Source organism: Pinus tabuliformis, chromosome 9 (genome assembly GCF_031772625.1).
Source record: "Pinus tabuliformis cultivar Carrire ecotype Pingquan chromosome 9, CPIR1, whole genome shotgun sequence".
NCBI classification, from domain to species: Eukaryota; Viridiplantae; Streptophyta; class Pinopsida; order Pinales; family Pinaceae; genus Pinus; species Pinus tabuliformis.
The window spans coordinates 1,147,702,168-1,147,725,483 of NC_142307.1; the positions used below are offsets into that span (position 1 = coordinate 1,147,702,168).

The 23,316-nt window shown below is 36.1% G+C and overlaps 1 long non-coding RNA gene across 2 annotated transcripts; it reads left to right on the top strand.

Annotated features, from left to right (window-relative positions):
- The first annotated feature begins 6,890 nt into the window (after window positions 1-6,890).
- LOC149152697 (uncharacterized) lies at window positions 6,891-23,309 on the top strand. 2 transcript variants are annotated; one of them, XR_016263075.1, is made up of 3 exons: window positions 6,891-7,203; window positions 7,304-7,813; window positions 23,004-23,309. It is a non-coding gene; the product is annotated as an uncharacterized LOC149152697 (long non-coding RNA). The 2 variants fall into 2 exon arrangements; XR_016263074.1 differs by lacking the exon at window positions 23,004-23,309 and having other exon boundaries at window positions 7,304-8,010.
- The last annotated feature ends 7 nt before the right edge of the window (window positions 23,310-23,316 follow it).

A 23,316-nucleotide genomic window follows, 5' to 3' on the forward strand; every position in this document is an offset into this window, starting at 1 on the left:
CATCCAGATAAGAAGAATCCACTCTAGATGAAAATATGGATGTGCTAATTTCGACCGAAAGTAATGTATTTCCTGTGGTTAGTGTGCAATGACATGATTCTCACCTGGGACCAATTATAGAAGAGAGGAATCCATGGGCCCTCTTTTTGTAGTATGTGTGCCTCTCAGACTAAAACCATAGGCATATTATAAATCTATGCCCCTTTGTAGCCTATCTCTAGTAGAATATAGATACTATTTTTGGTCATCTAGACCTGGATAATACTAGTATCTGATCCACCATTGGGAGCTAGAGGAAAGGAATCTCTTCTAGTCTGGTGGTAAATCGAGCCTAGTGTCTATCTCTCGGCTTTCTTTTATGGGCAGTATGGACGGAAAGGAACAAAATTATTTTCAAGGACCACAAACTGCTACACTTGGAAATATGGAAAGGAATACTCCAAAATATAAGAGAATCTATACTTGCAGGGAAATGGCATTTTGATGATTGGAAGGTCAACCCCCAAGAAGCGGAGATAATGTCTACTCTCAACTTATCCCTGCAAATGCTTACACCCTCATCTTGGACATTTAAGTTGCCTCTCGGCCAATCTCCTTCTTGCTTCTCATGCCCCCAGAGGGTTTTCTCAAGCTAAACTTCGATGGGGCATCCATAGGTAACCCTGGGGATGTCGTCTTTAGAGGGGTCATCATGGACTCGCAGGGTCGAGTTGTTCGAATATATGTTTCGGATTGCGGAATTGCAAGTAACAACGAAGCTGAATTTAATGATGTTAAACATGGCTTGCTAATAGTCAGAAGGGAAGGGCTGAGAAAAATTGTGGTGGAAGGCAACTCTTCTCTGGTCATTGATACTATTAAAAAGCTTAACTAGGGTCCTAGTGGGAAAATATTAGTAATAAATGGAGGATTTCTCGCTTGATCAAGGATATCGATGAACTTATTCAAGATTTCTAGTATATCATCCCCTCGCATGTCCACCATAATGGCAACAAAGTTGTGGATTTCTTAGAAAATTGGGGTTGTCTTCACCCGGGAGTGAATATAGATAAGACTTGGATAAGGGATATTGGGGAAGCAGGAATGGACCATTTGACTCTGATTCTAATCTAGGACCTAGCTCCTAATCAGAACCCCTGTTTGGGGTGCGAGACAGCTAGAGGCCCACTTGGGCTTAATTGACATTACAAAGCTTTTATTGTTTTGGGATGGTGGGTGGTATCCCCCACCCCTCATATGCGTATTTATTGTGATAATATGCAACATCGCAGATCTTGGTAGATCCATGATGTGAAAGTTAGTAATCCTTGGCACCTATAGGTAGTGGGAGCGAAGGTGGAGTTAAGACCATATATCCGGCATATACAATTGGGTCCTCAACTTCTTAAGGAGCCTATGTTTGTTGGTTACAGGTTCGTGGCATTGGGAACGTGAAAGGATTACCGAGCTGCTGCCTGTCTCTGCTCGAGGTTGGCATATCAATTTTGTTGTGTTATAATTCTATCTCTGTGTCTTGGGTGGGGGCAACTACTTGGGATAAAGCTCACATCCGAAGGGGAAAGGAAACATTAGTTAAATTAGAAGTTTTTGAGACTGGAAATATAGGCCTTCTCAATTATGGGATGTCGATTTCTATATTTTGGAAATCTTCTTTCTCGCAAGGGAATGTTTACTGGTTTCCGGTGTTTTATCATAATGTTTTCTCTACATGTTGATAATTGGGTTTCCCGATTTAAGCTTGAATTTTTCGGGCAAGCCCTGTTGAGAGCAAGAGGGCCAAGTCGATGAACTCAGGGCTCGGTGGGTATGGGGGACACCGTTCTTATTTTGGTGATACCTCCCACCTCTGAAGGGTTATTAATTATATATGTTTGTTGGCTCGAGTGGTGGAATCCTGAAGGGACGCAACATTATTCGATGTTACATTTGTTTTTCCGACCATTCATTGAGTTAATGCTTGTTTTTTGGGTGGTTCTCTATACAAATTATATTCCAGGTTTGCCTACGCTATATTTACTTTTGGCCTCTATACAGTGGGTTGGGTCACGAGCACAAGAAAGTGGGAGAAGAGTGAAGAAGGGGGGCTCAACCTTGACAGACATGGAGAAGTCTCAGCCTCATGTTGGAGCCTCGGGTCGAGGACAAAGAGGTGGTAGACACTAGGAAGATAAAGGAAAAGATGTAGATCCATCTTCCAGTAGGACTGAGTGGTAGAGGACTGAATGGCGGGAGACTGCGTGGTAGACAACTGCATGGAAGGGGACTACATGACAAGGGACTATGCGACAGCGGAAAAAATAGAGGGGGACTGCGCAGTAGGGGATTGCACGACAGGGGACTGTGTGGCAGGAGATTGCGCAACAAGGTACTACGCGACAAGGGATTGTGTGACAAGGGACTGCGCGGAAGGGGATTGTATGGAAGACGGGTCAAAAAACAAATTATGAGAATCTTTAGGTCACATTCAAGGCTTACCGTGTAGGGACTCCGGCGTAGGTGAAACAATTGATTATGAACTAAGAAGCAAAGTTAAATTCGTCTGTTGAGATTGAACCGTTAGTCGAAGACTGGGGGGAACTAATCACGAACCCTAGCTACACACGTGGTCATGTCACCTTGTTCAGATAGTCGATTCATATTTACTGGTTAATGAAGTGCATAGTGGCCAAAGCAATAGCTGCAACCACCATCACAACGACGCATAGCGAGGCCAAACCATGTCTACAAGACATTCAAAATGAGCTCCAACTTATCCAACATCATTTGTAGAGTCAGAACGCCCATCTGGGTCATATCAAGTGGCATATCTCATTCTTGTCACAATCTGAATTACCAGGATCAAGTGCTAAAGATCCTGCTTTGGTGGAATCATCAGTTGAGTAGTGGGTCGAAGTTATGACTGTTAATTTTGGCTTACCTTTTGTTGTTTATGTCGGGTAGCATTTATGATTTTAGTTTGATTTTTATTTGTTGGTTTCCAGACTATAATCCTAATAAAAGGCTTGGCTAAAAAGACTTAAATTGTTTATGTTTTGGATGACTTATAATGTGATTCGGTGGCCAACAGACCTGGTTTCCCATTAGGCAGGTTGAGGCCACCGAACGAACCATATATTTGTAACATGTTTAGATGAATGAATGAAAGGTACTGCTAAGCTTACAAAAAAATAACACATTTCATCATAATTTATGCTTATTGTGATCTGAGGTTAATTTAAGTATCAAGTTAATTTTTCAGAGTTTTTGCACCTAAATTTAATTGGCTCTAACTTGGTTGTAAAATGCTATACAATTTTATTTTTAATTTTGAAATATATTTTATGCCACAAAGTGATTCAAAATCAAATTTTGAATATAATCAACATTTTTATAAAGATATAAATGTTTGATGATATATAATGTTTGAATTGTAGAAACGTGTATCCTAATTGATATTTCATTGATTTAGCATTGATATTGTTAAGCATTCATTCATCGCCATAATTACTTTTCCACCAAACTGGATTTTTTAGTCTTTTTATTTATTTATTTATCTATTATGCAAGTCAATCTTGTGAAAAGTGAACCAAAGAAAATATATGAATCTAACAAACTATATAATTTCAAATTTGGTTGCAATTCCTTGTTTAGTGGTGGCAACTCCCATGTAGGTTAGTAAAACAAAGTATTGTTTGTTGAAATCTATGTTTTACATGTTGCAAATTATATTGTTGTTGTGAGGTTTTTGATATTTATTTATAAGTTGGAAACCATAGCTATTTATTTCATTGTGCCCTCTTTCTTTCCCCACAGACTTCTATGGTTATTCACCTCCCCATAGTTTCCTAACTCAACTCAAGGTATCAAAGCTATTTATTCAAATACAAAAAAAAATCTATAAAAAATATGGTTATATGTTTAAAATGTTTGAAGATTTTCGGTGATTTTATAGCTTTTTTGATAAAACTATATTGATACACCAACTCTTAAAATTATGCCAATTTTTTTACATGAAACAAGTCGAGCATTGTCCATGAACAAGATGGATAAAATATTTACCATGAGTTGCATAAAAACTTTGCTATTATTATAGCTCCTCCTTAAAGCTAAAAAAAAACAAGTCTAGCATTGTCCATGAGCAAGCTACATAAAATATTTACCATGAGCTACATAAAAAAATTACTATTATTATCACTCCTCCAAAAATCTGCAAACAAACATGTCTAGCATTGTCTATGAGAAAGTTGTATAAAATATTTACCGTGAAAAAGATGCATAAAATATTGACTGTTATTATGGTTCCTCTTTAAAGCTGCAAAAAATATTTACTATTAATATTGCTCATATTTACTATTATTATCACTCCACCTTAAATCTGCACAAATTTTCAAATTATATTTCTCTTATCATCACTTCAAGTTAGAATCCCATAAATTGTTAAAATTTGAAACAAAAAAATTATCTTTGCAAATCAAACTATGGAAATAAAACAAATACAACAGATTCCTAGAAATTTACTTGCTTAGAAAACAAGTGGAAAATATCAGGGGATGGATGGAAGGGCATTGAAGTGGAGATTGTATCCATTATCAAACTAAATATAATAAACATGTCACTACTAACATATATGTTCCAAATGTTCAACATGGACCTCACAAAACATATGTAAACTAGAAAGAAAAGAAACCCAAATATCTTCTCGCTTTATTTCAAAATTTCATTCTCGCACTTAATTTGAAATTTGAAATCATTGTGTGAGGGCATCATCATGTATTGCGGCTTCATGCATAATGTGTACCATCATTCAAAGCTAGACTATAACAGAAACAGACACCAAGAGGAGATTGGTTAAACAGAGCAGAGGGACATTGTTAGCGCAGACAAAGTGGGCCCATCGAAGTAGCTAGAGAATGACTGCCGACGAGGAGGGCACAAAAAACGAAGGGTGAAACATCGACTAGTACATGACTAGAGACACCGCATACGATAGAGTATGAAAAAGTAATTGGTTCGTCCTGACCTTTGACAACAACAGATAGTGGTATGTATGATGGAAGGTCCCATGGCATTACGCCCGTGTCCCACACCCTTTGACTCCCGACTCCCTAGTAGCAAGGTTTGGGATTTCAAAATTAAACATAATTTGAAGGTTTTACCAACATGGTGGTTGTTTCTACCATTTTCATGGAAACAAGTTATAGTTTTGAAACACAGGAAAACATGTTTACGACGGGAAAATTCCCATATTCCACCTCTTATTTTGTCATTCCATTAGGTATGTAGATTTCAAGTTCCCGATGAGGCAACTAGAAGAAGGAGGTGAAAAAATACGTTTGATAAGTAGTTAAGTAAGGCTAAATCGAGTGATTGGGGTGGGATATTAACTCTCTCACTATCCAAGTATAAATAGTAGAAAATGATACCCACCATCCATAATAGTAAGGTTGGATGGATAGGGGTCCTATTGGAGTTTGGGACACTGGATCCAGTTTCGGTTGTCTGTAAACGTCTCTGTCCAAGGCTGAACTATAAGTTTCTGATATATATGACTTGCAAGCTATTACATATATGTATAAATATTGTTACTTCCCAACAACCTTTTATGTTTAAATAAGAAAAAATATGTTAATAAGTAAGAATCTTGTTCCATTTAGCTAACATTGATTGTCACATTAGATATATTTTCTGTAGATGTTTTTTTTTCTTTGAAAATAATTGAATTTATTGGAACGACTTTTCTCCACGTGGTATGAGTGTAGAGATTCACTTTCCCACTTTTCCATTACCATACTAATTTATATAGACGTAGTCTTTAACGCGACTTTTTGAAAGCCTTTCCGGCGATTTTTTCCGGTGAAAATCCGACAGTGATTTATTGGAATCCAAGTTTGATAGCTAATTTCTGCACAATGAAACCGTCCCAGGGGTTTTTCAGGGTGCTGAATCCGAATATGCAGTTAAAAAACCATTTTAACTGCAACAAATCATGATTTCATCTCAATTTCTTCCGCCGGATTCCGTCACCGGAATCTCAAAAAGTCGCATTATAGACAACTCCAATTTATATATAGATAGATCCATCTAACGTTGTCGGTACACTTCATGTAGTGTCAAAATTCCTTTAACATGATTATTTCTATGTTGTAATCAATGTAACATTGAGACAAACCATTATACTATTTCATGAACATTGTACCTATCATATTCCTTTCTTAAAACTTGATATTAGGAGTATCGAGTATTTACATGCTATATTATGAAATTAGATGGTGGTTACATTTATTTCACGGACTCACAAAGATCTTTCCAAAAAATCGGGATTTATGTGGATTAAAATTCTTGACACTTTTCTATCATTAAGCATTAAAACTTGTGTTGATGACATTTGTCCGTAGCTTCGAATTTTGTCTCTCAAGTTTCATGCTTGTGTGTACTGGAAGTCAACTATGTTAAAAAAATCAAACAATCATTCAAGATGGGAAAGTGGCGTTATTCATAACTATTTAATACTTATGGTGATTGTTATACAGATTTAGTAAAATGTTGTTGAACATTCACTTGGTGTGTAACACATCTCCCTATGTCAAGAAAAGATTAATTGAAGGTAAAACAATTTTTTTTTTTTTTTCTATACTCGTTGATTACACAACCTATGGATATATCAAACATTATATATAAATATTATGAGCTAATCACACCATATGAACATGTTGCAAAACATACTATGTGTACATATTCTTACACCATATAAATATACCGCAACTATACTATGTGAACACAGTCTTTAATAAATATTATGAACTTAGGTTCATAGTCCATCGTGGAATATTATTATGCTCATAGTACCAGTCTTATCCAACATTTAATAATTTGGGTTAATAGATCTAGCAGAATTATTATTCAATGATATTACTTGCCCTACCGATGCCTTAACTGACATTAGACTGGATGCTTGGTTACAAATCCTGGAATGTTCTCGAAGGTAGCTCTATGACTGGAAGTTGTCAGCCAGAAGTGGACGGTATAAGAATGGAGTTCCACCGCAGGATTTGGTGGTTGTAGATCGGATGGTCATGATTGATCTACAGCCCATTTGGTTAACTAAACCCTAACCCTCCACAGCTCCGACCTTCCATTTGCTTTGTCGCTCAAGACCATTTAGCTCTGCCAAAATTGTCGCACTAGTTTACGTCGGGGTCCAAAAATATCTATTGTCCACAACTGGTAATGAATAGTTTAGTCCATCTCCACTTCTGTATTTTGGTTGAAGTTTCGCTGGGGTTTCATACCACTTATTGAATTTTCTGTGGTGGGTTAAATACAGGTGAAATTCGGGATTGAGCTCCATCCCTCTGCTGGAGAACCCAACATTTTTAGTCCTCCACAGTGAGAGGTCATGGTTTTTTTCCCACCCACCTCATTTACTCACACCAGTAGGAAAAAACTCCCACTCCAGTTTTGTTTCACAATTTGACTTCATGTTTCCTCTGCTTGTGGTTGTTATCAAATGATGTCTTTGGATTTTCTCCTTAAACAAGTTTTATTTGTGAATTTTCCAAGTCAACTGCTATAGAGAGGACCAACTCGTGCATACTTGAAATCTAGCGTTTGGGTCTGAACTTCGATACAACCCTTGTTAATATTTTGAACATGGTTTTCTGCTCACCCCAAGTATGTTAATTTCCTTTGTTTCAGTACTAATTTTCCCAACCCTAGCTTTTCGACGCAGGTCACCACAAAATCTGTCATTGAAACAGGGTGTAAATCCTCATGGCATTGTTACGAAGGCAGGAATTCAAGTACATAAACCGCACTATATCCTTCCAATACCAAGGTGCCTAATTTATTTGTTCACTTCTCATATATTTTAGGGTTAATGCTATAGTAGCTTAAGGGTTAACCCTGTCCTGAGTTTAATGATCAATGGGACTTGTATATTGTTGAAAAAAATGTTATAAATTTAACCCAACCTCCTGAGCCAGTGTTACATTTTTTGACAGAAAGTAAAGATTCAGTCTAAGTTCTGGTTTATTCCCTTTCTTTATAATGAATGTTATTTTGTATATCTATTTCTATATACTTTTTGGTGAATTCTTAAACACAGTTCTATTACTTGGAATCTTTACTTTCATTTCCACCAGGGTTTGGCTTACTCTCGAGCTGTTGGCTAATATTTATATTCCTATTTCTTTGCATTGTTAATATTTACCCTTGTTTACAGTTTTTATTTTAATGGAAAATTGTTAGGACAGCTGAGGGAGACAGGGCCAACGACTGGTATATCCGATGGCCCACAGCGTAAATTGCCTCGGCCAATATATTATTTCTAAGGGACACCATCATACATAAATACACAAGTAACTAAACTGTACATAGGGTTTTTAAAATAAATCCCTGGTATCGTATATCTTGAGTTACTGATGTCTGTTAAATTCAATTACCCAATTCCACCGGCACACATGCCATAAACGTACCTCTTCACAAGTCCACTGTATTTTTATTATTGCAAGACTAGTTAATATATTTTTAATTTGTTTTACATTCTTGTCCCCAAGTTTCCCATTTTTTGCTTTTGTTAAATACATAACAGTGCCCCCTACCTATATGAGTTTGATCTGGTCAGTTACAGGTGCCCCCTTTTGCACAATAATCAATATGTTGCAGTACAACACACTCACAGAGTTTACTAGGAACTGACAAGAGTTATTTTTCCTTCCTTCAATCCAACAATTAATTTTTTTATAGAAAACATTTGTATTCAAATTTAGCAATCAGAATTCATAAATACATTTGTTTCCAACATAAATTGCAGTCTTTCTTTCCTAATGAATTTAGATTTTAAATAATGCACAATATTCAGGTACGTATACTCAAATAATGCATAATATTCAAGCACAAATACTCATCTGCTTTCTCACTAATCCCCTGAATTCAACATGGCTGATTTTGTTCCTTCCGACCTTGAGAAGGGAAATTACATCTGCTTCCCCCCCAAGCTTCCACTCCAAAACAGTAAACAACAGTTTAAAGGTATAGTCAAGCATTAAACCTCAAGACCACAGTCTAGTCTAATGCCTTTTCCTATACAGGAGTTCTCCACTAGCTCTAGTCCAGCTCAGGATTCCCTCCATGCCAATGTCCTGCCAAATTACAAACTATTTCCTTTCTTTACCTCAAGAACCATATCAAATAAAATTGATTCCCCCTTCTTCCCACGAAGATCTTTCTTTATCTCCAGGGAATGAAGAGGTAATCGTTGTAATTGTATGGAGGTTGGAATCTGTTACTGGTTATCCCTCACGAAGTCCAAGATTTGATAACCAAAATAACATAACCTTTTAAGTAAAAGTTCCATTGGCTCCCATGAGCCCAATTACCATGGTCTTATGTAATTCAGAAAATGTAAATGTCAACAATTTAGTGTTATTCAGGGATGTTACATCTTTCCCCCCTTTAGCTAAATATCATCCTCGGTGTTTATTCTAGCCCATGGAATAAATCAGGGTATGCTTGTTGCATAAGACTTTTGTCATCCTAGGTGGCTTCTTTTGGGCTAAAGTGCCTCCACTGCACTTTAACTTGGATGATAGCTCGCCTCCACAACATTGCTTCTCTTTGGTCGAGGATATGCTGAGGTTCTACCAGGAACTCTTCATCCAGATCAACCTATCAGAACACCATGCTTAACATTAGTTTATATATTTCCCAATCAACTATACACATATTCCAGAAATTAACTTATACTTACTTGTATATCTTGCCAGTTAATAATGTGTCTGGAATCATATACATACTTATTTAACAAGGAAACATGAAATACATTATGAACCTTTATATGGCTTGGAAGGGCAAGCTTGTAAGCTATTGGTCCTATTCTTTCCAAGAACTGGAAAGGTCCACAATAACGGGGTGCTAATTTAGCATAATTTCCCCATTTTAGGGTTCTCTTCATGGGTTTTATCCGAACATAGACATGATGCCCTACTTGGAATTTTTTCTAAGTCCTCTTTATATCTGTGTATGCTTTTTGCCTATCTTGGGTAGGTTTTAAATTTTGTCGAACCTTTTTCACCTCTTACTCTAGTTTTTGGCAACATATCAGGCCCCAAAATCATTTTGTCCTCTGGTCTACTCTAGTTAGCGGGTGTTCTAAACTTCTTGCCATACAATACCTCATACGGGCTCATTTTTAATGACTCATGGTAACTGTTATTATAAGAAAACTCAACCAAATGACGATAGTTTTCCCATTTGATATGCTGCCGCATTACATACATCTGTAACATATCTTCCAATACTTAGTTTGCTTGCTCAGTTTGTCTGGCCGGATGAGGATTGATAAAAGGTACTAAATTGAATCTATATACTCATCCCTGTAAAAAGAGTTTTCCAAAATGTGGATGTAAACTTTACATAACTGTCTGAAATTACTACTTTTGGCATACCATGCAACCGAAATATTTCCTTCATGAAGATATCTACAATTTATGTCATTTTATAGGTTGAATTAACAAGAATAAAATGAGCATCTTTTCTTAATTTATCCACAACCACCATGATGGCATCGTGTTGTTTACTGGTTTTGGGTAATCCATTTATAATATCCAACGTAATTATTTCCCACTTCCATTCAGGAATAGGGATGGGATGGAGTAAACCAGCGTGGTACTGATGTTCACCTTTAACTTGTTGACACTCCAAACATTTGGCTAAATATATAGTAATATATTTCTTCATTCCCGACCAAAAATACTCCCTCTTAATTGTAAAGAATAACTTTTGGTACTTAGGATGGGCAGCATAAGGACTATGATGAAATTCATCGAACAACATTTGTTTAATGGTCATTTGATTAGGAACATAAACCCTTCCTTTGAAAGTCAACAAATTCCTATCATTTATGCCATAGTCAGATTTTTTTTCTAGAACTTTGTGTCTGCTTAGCTTGCTGCCATAATAATTCACATTCTGGATCTTTAAAAGTGCTTCTTTAAGTTGTTTTGACACATCAAATTTGATGCGATGGTACCGAATTTCATAAATTCACTATAGATTCTTACTTAAGGCATCAACTATGCAGTTTTCTTTCCCTTTTAGGTGCCTTATATCAAAATCAAATTTTCTCAAGAATGCAGTCCACCTAGCTTGTTGTGCATTCAAATTAAGTTTTTTGAAGAAACTAGTTAAACTACCATGATTCGTCATTAATTTAAACTTCTTCCCCAATAGGTAATGGCGCCATACCTTCAAAGAATGTACCACTACAGTAAGTTCTAAATTGTATGCCGAATATTTTTTCTCATGCTCCTTTAACTGCCGTAATTCACAGGCTATTACTTTACCCTCCTGCATCAAGACACCTCCCACTCCTTGACAAGTGTCAGTGCATATAATAAATTCTTTTTTTGGGTCAACAACTTCTAACACTAGAGTTGATGTCAATAAGTGTTTCAATTGTTTGAAATTGTGTTGATACTTTGTTGTCCACTTCAAAATTCTCCCTTTCTTTTGTAGAGATGTTATGGGATAGGCGATTCTAGAGAACCCCTCAATGAAGTGATGGTAATAACCAACTAATCCCATAAAATACCGAACATCCATAACATTTCTAGAAATAGACCAATGTAAGAGAGTTCCAATCTTTGCTGGATCAACAACAATACCTTATGAGGATATCACATGTCCCAAATATTGAATTTGTTCCTTAAAGAAGTCACATTTACTGAATTTGGCATAGAGCTGGGTTTCTCTTAAGGTTTGTAAAACTATTCATAAATGTTCCTTATGCTCCTCTACATTCTTCGAATAGATCAGAATATCATCGATAAAAATAAGAACAAGCTTTTCTAAATAGGGGTGGAAAATCCCATTCATTAAGCTCATGAAGATTGCAGGAGCGTTTGTAAGTGCAAAAGGCAGCACAATAAATTCATAGTGGTTGTATCGTGTTCTAAATGTAGTTTTAAAAACATCCTCATCCTTAATTCTCATTTGACGATACCTCGATCATAGATTGATCTTAGAAAATACCGAAGCACCTTTAACTTGATCAAATAGGTCGTTGATCCTTGGCAAAGAATACTTATTTTTTTATGGTTAATTTATTCAGCTTCCTATAGGAAAAACACAATCACAACACTCCATCTTTCTTTTTTACAAACAACACTGGTGCCCCCCAAGGCGACACACTTAATCAGATGTACCCTTTATCAAGTAGTTCCTGCAGTTGTATCTTGAGTTCAATTAACTCAGGTATACTCATATGATATGGTGCTTTTGACACTGGTGTAGCTCCAGGAATAAGTTCTATGGTAAAGTCAATACTCCTTTTTGGGGGTAACCCCAGTATCTCCTTAAGAAACACATCAACAAATTCTTGAATGATGGGTATATTTTCTAAAGCAACCAACTTATCTTTGGTGTTAGTATATCCTACTTGCACCACAAAAACTTGGCACCCTTTTCAGACACATTTCTTCAGTTGATTAGCGGTGATGGATCGCAACTTAACATTCCTTTTAATACCTTGAATTTCTTGTCTATTTCCTTCATCTGTGAGGAAACTAATGGTTTTGTCTTTATAGTTGACTAGGGACCAATGTCCCTCCAACTAGTACATCCCAATCAGCAAATCATATGATCCCAGAGGTAATATATTAAAATTTACCTTAATCTGCTACCCCCTAATCTCAACAGGGAAACCTTATGCTTTGGCTGTTACCTTGCGTTTTGCCCCAGTGGATAGTTGCACTAGCCACAAATTTTTAAACTTAATACTTGACATATGACACATTTCAACTGTTTTCGAACTAACGTAACTAAGACTTTCTCTTAGGTCAATTAAAATATACAAATATTCGTTAGTTATCTTACCTTTGAACTCCACCATGGCAGGGTGATATTTCGCCTGATGATCTTCCAAGGCAGCATTGATTCTTGGTATGTTTCTGGCCACTTCTCCAACTATAGAGGCTTCTTGAACACTTGCAGTGAGCTCGGTTCTGGTGTGATGAGGACAATTCTTGTAGTAGTGGAGTTCACCACAACCCCAACACTGGAGAAGAGGCTTTCTGGATTGTTCGGGTTCTAATTTATTGATTCCTCAGCTAATGTTGACTCACTTGTTGCTTGATTTCGCTGCTGACCTCTTCCTGAAGTCCCTCCCCCCTCCCATCGACTTTCTAGACATAGATTTTACTCTGGTAGATCTGGATCTTGGGGGGAGTCCCCCAAGATCTAAAATATTGAAATGGATCTTGTGGCGGAGGCCCCCAAGATCTAAAGAATTGCAATGTTAGAAAGAAAATGACAGAACACACAGTAAATACAACCACAAAGAATTTTTTTATTAAAAACAATAATAACTATAAAGGCTACATTGCGGCGGACCATATTTCCTTTTACAAAATGCGACTTGTTACTTATAGTCTTTTTCAGTTACAATACCACGAGTCAATTCCTTGGGTGAATGAATACCATGGGTGGATGTCACAATACCATGGGTCAATTCCATGGGTGAATGAATACTATGGGTGGATGTCACAATACCATGGGAAAATATCATGGATGAATGAATACCATGGATGGATGTCACTTACAATACCATGGGTGGATGTATACCGTGGGTTGATGCCATTTTCTATTTTGAGCATTCCTCCCTCCTTAAGAAGCAATGGTCCCTATTGCGTGAAGTTCCCTCCTGCGAAGCCTTTGTTGAATATGAAGAGCCACTAAAGAGAAAGGTTTTATGTGGTTAACCCATAACAATGATGAATGAAGATCCAAGGATAGAGATACCCTGTAATGCTTGTAACCAACTTTGATATTGATAGTGTGCGGCCTAGCAAATGGACTTCAGTGAAGTGTGGGTTTGTGGATGACCCATAACCATGATGAGCAAAGATCTGAGGATAGAGATACCATGTAATGCTTGTGATCCACTGTGATATTGACAATGTGCGGCCTAGCAAATGGAATTTGATGAAGTGTGGGTTTTTGGATGACCCATAACCATGACAAACGAAGATTTGAGGATAGAGATACCCTATAATGCTTGTGACCAACTGTGATGCTAACAGTGTGCGGCCTAGCAAATGGACTTTGATGACAAGGATTTTGTGTGGTTGACCCATAACCGTGATGTTGGTTGTTGATGAAGTAGCAGGTGCCTACATAGATTAGGGTGGGAGGGCACATCTCTAAAGAACCCAAGATGAATGATGCTATGATGAAATTGATGAATGTGAAGAAGGTGCCTGCTAAAGCAGGGTGGGAGGGCACGTCTCCAAGGGGAACCCACTCCCAATGCTGCTCCAACATTAAAATGGACATAACTCAGTCAATATAACTCAGAATATTTATTATAACATGTTTTTGGAAATAGAAGGACCATTTTGCATATTCTCATGTGTTGGAAATTCTTATTTAAACACTCTAGAATCTCATAATTGCGCTGCAACTTTTCCGCCGTCACAAAAGTTCTGAAAAAATAGCTGATTTTAAATCAACGATATCTCCCACATCCGAACTCCGATTCGACCCATTATTGAGAAATTTTTTGAGAGGAGCTCAGATCTACAATCACTTTTTTGAAATTCTGCACCAAAATTGCAAAAAAAATATAGGAGAGCCGCCGTCCATGAATTGTCGTCAGAAACATTTCTGCAACATAACTGATTTTAAATCAGCGATATCTCCCTCATCCGGACTCCAATTCGGCGGATTTGTTTTTTTAATTTGGGTATTTTTTCGCAAGGAATCTAGATATGTTATTTGTTTTTGTAAATTTTTCACCAAAAATTTCAGATCTGATCTGCAAACTCGCCGCCTAAAAACATTCCTGCAAAATTTGAAACTAAAATATGCATCAAACCCTTATTCCCATGGAATCATAACCTGGTCGGATACCATTGATCCGATCTTGGGGAGAGGCCGCAAAAATCTAAAATATTGAAATGGATCTTGTGGGGGGTGCCCGCAAGATATAAAGAATTGCAATGCTAGAAAGAAAATGACAGAACACACAGTAAATATAACCACAAAGAATTTTTTTATTAAAACTGATAATAACTATAAAGGCTACATTGTGGCGGACCATATGTCCTTTTACAAAATGCGACTTGTTACTTATAGTGTTTTTCGGTTACAATACCACGGGCCAATTCCATGGGTGAATGAATACCATGGATGGATGTAACAATACCACGATTCAATTCCATGGGTGAATGAATACTTTGGGTGGATGGCACAATACAGTGGTCAAATACCGTGGGTGAATGAATACCATGGATGGATGTCACTTACAATACCATGGGTAAATTCCATGGGTGGATGAATACCATGGTTTGATGCCATTTTCTATTCGGATCAGGTGTTCTTATTATTTTTTCGGAAGATTTTCTGCCCCTTCTTATCCAACGAACCCTAATTGTTCTCCCCCTTTTGCCTCATCTATTGATAACAAATGTGGGCCTTCCTTATAGCTTCATTCATCATCTTAGGATTGTCGAACTCCAGCCTCAGTTTCATAAAAATCGACAAACTACTAACAAAGCGTTTCACCTTTGCTTTCTCTTCTCATATGTAGGGAACGTGTCGTGATAAATAAGTAAACTTAGTTACAAATTCATCCATGGATTTCTGACCTAGTTTTAGGTCATGAAATTCCTTTTCCTTCTCATCATAAAACCTTTTAGCTAAGTCACATGACACGAGGACACGAGACACGGAGGACACGTAAATACGAGGTATTCAATACGAAACGCAGCGACTTGGAAATAGGACACGGGGGACACGTTTTATATATATTTAATATCTATATATATATATATATATATATATATATATATATATATCCCGAAATATAGTTTTTTATCCATATTAAATTGCAGGTTGCAGCTTATCTAATCAAATTAAAATATAATTACTTCTCAAAGTTCATAGTTCACTTTAAAAAAATAAATAGAATCAAAATTTACAACTTACAAGCACATAAGAAACTAAGTAGTAAGTACTTACTACTAATTATAAATTTAGAACTTAGATATTAAAACCATAAAATGCAGATTTTCCGTTAAGTCATCAAAATCAAAATGTATCACTGTTCAGTGTTTACAATGTACATATATAGATCATAGACTATAGTAGATACTGACTCCTGAGAGAATGCCAATGGAAAATACAAAAGAGTAGATACTAGATACAAAATAAGTAGGAATATCATAGCTCGGTATTCCCAAGAGGAGTTGCCAAATTGATCCTAATTGCAAGTCTGAAAGAAATTAATGGTTCAGAATGAGGTTGCAAAAAATTGCTTCAAGGCTTGTGATCGCATGGCTATATGTCACAATTACTTTCAGATATATGCTACAAAATAAGCTACACTAGACCTTAACTTGATGCCTGAAATGATAAGTGTCTGCTTAGATTTTAATAGTGCTAAAGCAATAAAAGACCGGTCAAAAACCTTTAGTCTTCACCTCCTTTCAATAGCCATACAAACATGTATTTGAATTGAGGAGGTCACTGTTGTTAATGAGATTGGACCAAACCCCCCTGAGGAAACCTTAGGCAAAGATTGCCACGGATCTGTTCAATTAAGTGCCAAGAATTGCGTAACAAGACATATAGATTGTACGTGTAGCATGTATTGATAAGGACTGAGATCATAGAAGAGTTTAATGAATAGTATTTGGTCTCCTCCTGCAACAAACCATTGCCCAAACGAATCTCAAACACCAAACAAAACTCAAATTGAAGTAAGACTCCTCCAACGAGAGAGATTTGATCCTAGCAAAAATAGATGATAACCAAATCAAGTCACTTCGACTGATAGGACAATCTTCCATAGGGCCGAAAGAGATTTTAGATGTTGATCACAAAAAAATAATCATTTTGAGTGCATACCTAGAAGAGCTAACCTTAAGCCTTTAAATAGATTTTCTCTTGATTTAAGAAGGGGCTATAAACCATGTTTTTTTTCAATTCGTATTCAAAACATCGAAATACATTAGGGCAACGTATTCTATGTACGAAATACGCGTATTCAAAATTTATGACACTAATGGAAAACGTCGAATACGTATTCGATTTTTATGACACGTTAAAAATCGTATTGGACACGTATTAGAGCCGTTTTCGTGTCCAATACGTAAAATACGGGACACGGGACCCTAGGGGACGTGTCCTGTGACTTAGCCTTTTAGTTAAATATTTATCCTTAAAATGTTTTTGGAAAGTTTCCCAACTCACTTCTTGCTCATCAATTCCTCAAACTTTTTTTATTTCCTCCCACCATAGCATGGTTTTTCCCTGTAATTGGTAAATTTCCAATTTGGCCTTCAAATTATCATCATATTCCAACCTTAGTCTCTCATTATCTTCTCTTAAATTTATCATCTCAATTCGCAGTTGTTGGACTGTCTCTGACATCATTGCATTAACATTTTGGGTACCTTCTCCCAACTAAACCCACATCCTTGTGTCGGCATCCACTTGAGGTATGGATCTAGATCCCATTGAGGGCCCCTTCGGTGGGGTGACTCCAAATCCTCTCCTCATTTTCTTTAGCTATGTCTATGCACCATGAACATTTTGGTCATTTATAGTTTTCCCACTAATTCACAATGCTGCAACTTGTGGCTCTGATACCACTTGTAACTCATCTCCCTATATCAATGAAAGATTAATCGAAAGTAAAACAAAAATTGTTTTATCTATACTCGTTGATTACCAAACCCGTGGATATATCAACCGTTACATATAAATATTATTAGCTAATCACGCCATATGAACATGATGCAAAACATACTACGTGTGCACATTATTACACCATATCAATATATTGCAATCATATTATGGGAACACACTCTTTATTATTAACATAGGTTCATAGTCCATTGCGAAATATTATTATGCTGACAACATCGGTCTTATCCAAAATTTAATAATTTGGGTTAATAGATCTAGTGGAATTATTATTCAATGATATTATAGACCATATCAGTTTCTTAAACGACGTTAGGCTGGATGCTCGGTTACATGTCCTGGAATGTTCTCCAAGGCAGGTTTATGACTAGCAGTTGCCAGTCAGAAGTGGATGGCATGAGATTGAAGTTCCACAGTAGGATTTGGAAGTTTCAGATCGGGCATTAATTATTTATCTAGAGCCCATTAGTAACTAAAACCTACCCCCTCCACATCTCTGACCTTCCACTCCCTTCAGCACTCGAGACCGTTTAGCTATGCCAACCATAATGCACCAATTTACACCGGGGTCAAAAAGTATCTATTGTCCACAAAAAGTAATGAATGGTTCAGTCCATCTCCACTTCTATATTTTAGTTGAAGTTTTATTGAGCTCCATCCCTTTGTTGGAGAACCCTACATTTATGGTCCTCCACGGTTAGAGGTCACGATTTTTCTTCCACCCACCTCATTTACTCACACCAGCAGGTAAAATCTCCAACTCCAATTTTGTTTAACAATTTGAATTCATGTTTCCTCTTCTTGTGGTTTATATCAAATTATTCCTTTGGTTTTTCAGCTTAAACATGTTTTCTTTGTGAATTTTCCAAGTCAGCTGTTGTAGAGAGGACCAACTTGTGCACACATGCAATCGAGGGTTTGGGTCTAAACTTTGATGCAACCCTTGGTAATTTTTGAACATGGTCTTCTGCTCACCGTAAGTATGTTAATTTCCTTTGATTCAATACTAATTTTCCCAACCCTGGATTTTCAACACAGGTCACCACGACATCTGCCGTGGGAAAAAGGTGTAAATCCTCATGTCGTTGCAACGTAGGTAGGAATTCAGGTGCATATACCACATACTGTCTTTATAATGCCTAGGTGCCTAATTTATTCGTTCGCTTCTTAGAGATTGTAGGGTTGATGCTACAATAGCTTAAGAGTTAACCCCTGTCCTGAGTTTAATGATCAATGGGCCTTGTATCTGATTGGATTTTTTTTATAAATCTAACCCATCCTCCCAAGCTGGGGTTACAACTTTTGACAGGAAGTAAAGATTTAGTTTGAGTTTTGGTTTATTCTCTTTCTTTATAATGAATGTTATTTTGTATATCTATTTCTATACACTTTGTGGTGAATTCTTAAACACAATTCTATTACTTGGAATCTTTACTTTCATTTCCACCAAGGTTTTGTACTCTCGAGCCGCTGGCTAATATTTATATTCTTGTTTCTTTGCATGGTTAATATTTACCCTTGTTTACATTTTTTATTTTAATGGAAAATTGTTAGGACATTTGAGGGAGACCAGGTCGACCCCTGGTATATCAGGGGGCTCATGGCCTAAAGTCCCTTGACCAATATCTTATTTCTAAGGGACATTGTCATACATAAATACACAAGTAACTAAACTATACCTAGGGTTTTTAAAATAAATCCCTGGTATTGTATATCTTTAGTTACTAATGTCTCTTAAATTCAATTACCTAGTATCGTTGTGCAACTAATTCCACCGACTCACATGCCATAGAAGTACTTCTTCACAGGTGGAGTGTATTTTTCTTATTGGAAGAACAATTAATAGTTTTTCAAGTTGTTTTATAGTCTTGTCCCCAGGTTTCCCTTTTTATGCTTCTGCTAAATACAGAAAAGTGGCCCCTACCTATATGACATCAATCTGGTCACTTACAGGTGGCCCCTTTTGTATAATAATAAATGTGTTGCAGTACTACACATTCACAAAGTTTACTAGGAACTGACAAGAGTTCTTTTTCCTTCCTTCAATCAAGCAATTAATTTTTTTATACAAAACATTTGTATTCAGAGTTAAGTGCAGTCAAAATAGAGACTTTTGTTTCCAAAATAAATTGCAGTCTTTCTTTCCTACTAAATTTAGATTTTAAATAATGCACAATATTCAAGCACATATACTCAAATAATGCACAATTCAGGCACAAATACTCAAATAATGCACAATATTCAGGCATAGATACTCAAATAATGCACAATATTCAAGCATAGAGACTCATCTTCTTTCTCACTAATCCCACAAATTCAACACGGTTTATTTTGTTCCCCTCGACCTTGAGAAGGGTGATTATGTTTGCTTCTCCCCCCGCCCCTCGCTCCCCACCCCGAGCATCCACTCCAAAACAGTTAACAATGGTTTAAAAATACATTCAAGCATTAAACCTCAAGACCACAGTTCAATCTAATGCCTTTTCTTGTACAGGAGTTCTCCACTAGCTCTAGTCCAACTCAGGATTCCCACCATGGTAGCATTCTGCCAAATTACAGACTATTTCCTTTCTTTACCTCAATAACCAAAATCAAATAAAATTGAACCCCCCTATTCCCACTGAGATATTTATTTATCTTGAGGGAATGAAGGGGGTGACCGTTGTAACTGTCTAGAAGTTGGAACCCGTTACAGGTTAGTCCTCATGAATTCCAGGATTTCATAACCAAAAGAACAAAACATTTTAATTAGAAGTTCCACTGGCTCCCACGAGCCCAATTACAATGCTCTTATGTAATTCAGTAAATGTAAATGTCAGTACTCCAGTGTCATCCATGGGTGTTACATGGTGCTTTCCATGCATTCTTATATTACGAAAAGTGATGCTAAAATTTGTTTTGGTAGCATCTGTTGGTGTACCGAGGATGATAAGCTTGCCAGCTTGCCAAATTCAAAGTACAAAACACGTGAAAACAACGGTCCTCTAATTTCGCTATTCGACGTATATTTTACACAAAATATTAATTAAAATTTAGTTATCCTTTATTACATGACAGTTGGATTAGAATTTAGTTAGGGTTTGGTTCTTGATAACTGTCATTTCCTTTTACTGTCCGGTTGTGCATTGTTTTCGGAATTTTATGGCGAGGCAAAGGACATATGCCAAAGCTTCTTTAAAATTTGGGTTCTACCACAATGTCTTCTTTCCATAACCAGTTTATTCTTTGGCTCATGGCCGGTGGAGCTGCCATTTAAGAGCAAAGCAAAAGTAATTGGTGGAGCCACCATTTAAGAGCACAACAAAAGTAATTTCCTAGAGAAGGAATAAGTAAAGAAAAAGTAATTGGTGGAGCCGCCATTTAAGAGCACAACAAAAGTAATTTCCCAGCGAAGGAATAAGTAAATGCTCTGAAGGAGGCATATGTGGATTTGACGACATAGTGAATATACTGGCCTGCAAAACATCAAAGCATCCAAATGCCCTTCGTTGAGACCAAACCATTTGCTAGTTCATGGGTATTGTGGTTAAGATAAGTATACATTTTATTTACATTTTGTTTCTTGAAAAGAAAAGATACAATATGAATATTCTTGCACATATTTTATTACACATATTATATGTGAATTTTGTGTGTTAAAAACTAAGTAGATTTGTGATTTCTTGAAATGGAAGATAAATGAAAATGATGTGGATTTTGTGTGTTAAAAACTAAGTAGACTTGTGATTTCTTGAAATGCAAGATAAGTGAAAATGATTTGGATTTTGTGGTTACACAAAACTCACGTTAATTTTCTTAGTAAAGAAAATATATTCATGCATGTAGATAAGGATTGTTGTTACTACATATAGAAAAAGATTGTGATTATATATATGAAGCATTAACATATAAGTAACCTTTCTTGTCTTTATATAACATTGCATGTGCCTTTTATGTAAGAAAAGATAGGGTGCATGCTCTTTTCTTAAAAAGGGATTTCGTAGTCATTTTCCTTTTCTTGGAAGTGAATATAGATTAAAGAGGGTAATTTGTGAAATATTCTCATGGGTAAGAGAGTTCTTTTGAAAAATAATACTTAGTATGAGAAAATATAATAACCTATGCATAGATGAAATGCACATAGATAATATAAGTCATAGGAATCTTCTTTGGAAAGAATATGTTTTCTCCTATGCATGAAAGATAAGTTAATTGTGTTAATTCCTTTGCAAGAGTTTGCAAAAGTTACATGTTTTGGTGAGTAAAAAGGTAAATGATTTGTGTGTTGCATATTGGATAGTTTGATTTAATTGCATGGTTTAATGCATAAAAGGTTACCATTATTATTATCTTAGTTCTTATGCCCAAAAGAAAGGTTGATTATGATACTTTCTTGAAAACAAATGCATGAGAACTTTGTTATGATACTTTCTTGGAAACAAATGCATAATAACTTTGTACATAAATGATAGAGAAACTATGTTGGGTTCTTGAAAATAACTATGTGAAAAGAACACATATGTAGAAGCATAGAAACAATAGTTGATTACATGTATGAAGATATAACTATTGTGTTAGATATTTTAAAGAGAAACATGGATTTGTAGAACTATTGTGTTAGATATTTTAAAGAGAAATATGGATTTGTGTGCAAAAAAGAGTAAGTATTGTGGAAAGTAAAACAAGTATTTACTTGAATAAATGTACTAGCTTTCCTTTGTAAAATACATATATCTGCATGCAAGAAATAATTAATAACACATTAGTTCTGGTTTAGAGCAATGCATATCTTTGTGCATACAATAGATTTTGTAAATAGCTCTATCTTGGGAAAGATGATTTTCGAAAAGGGACTTGTAATTGCTTGCATGATAATAATGTCTATCATGTTAGTCTTTCCTTATAAGAGGCATGTATTTTTATGTATTATAATAATATCTATTGTATTGGAAAGATTACTTAGTTACATGCACAAAGAAGAAGCTAAGGGGTTAGCTCTCTTTGAATAATTTTTTTATCTAATTACATGCACGAAAAAAAAGAAGATAATTTGCTAGTATCCTTTAAATGGAAAGAATGGTTACATTGATATCCTTTGGATATGAACGTGTGCTGGTGCGAGAATGATCATAGCAATGTGGTAATTATTATGACATATTTGATAATTATTTGTTTATACATGCACAATGTTTTTAGAAGAAGCATGTTGTGATATTATATTTACATCTCACATATGCACATGAATAGATGTTAAAATATTGCTTTTAGACACTAATTATTGATTGATTAATATTTTATCTAATCTTGTGACCAAATCTTGTTGACGACAACAATGACAGGAAACGATGGTGGTTTGTGCCAAAGACAAATTATGTTTAGCATTGTGGTAGATAAATAACTAACGGTCCATGCTCATGAGTACGAGTTGCAGGATGGTACACTGATGGAGCAATCATGCCACAAGGATGTAGAGAGTGGTGATATGTAGGTAAATGGTTCCATGAAAATTGCAATAGCTTTTAGCTAGGTATGTGGTATTTTAATGATATTTCATTGTAATATTTTATAACAATGGATAAGGGATGGAATCCCTTATATTCCATTGAGTGAGGGGTGAACACCCTCACTAGCGTTTAATAATAAAATTAAAAG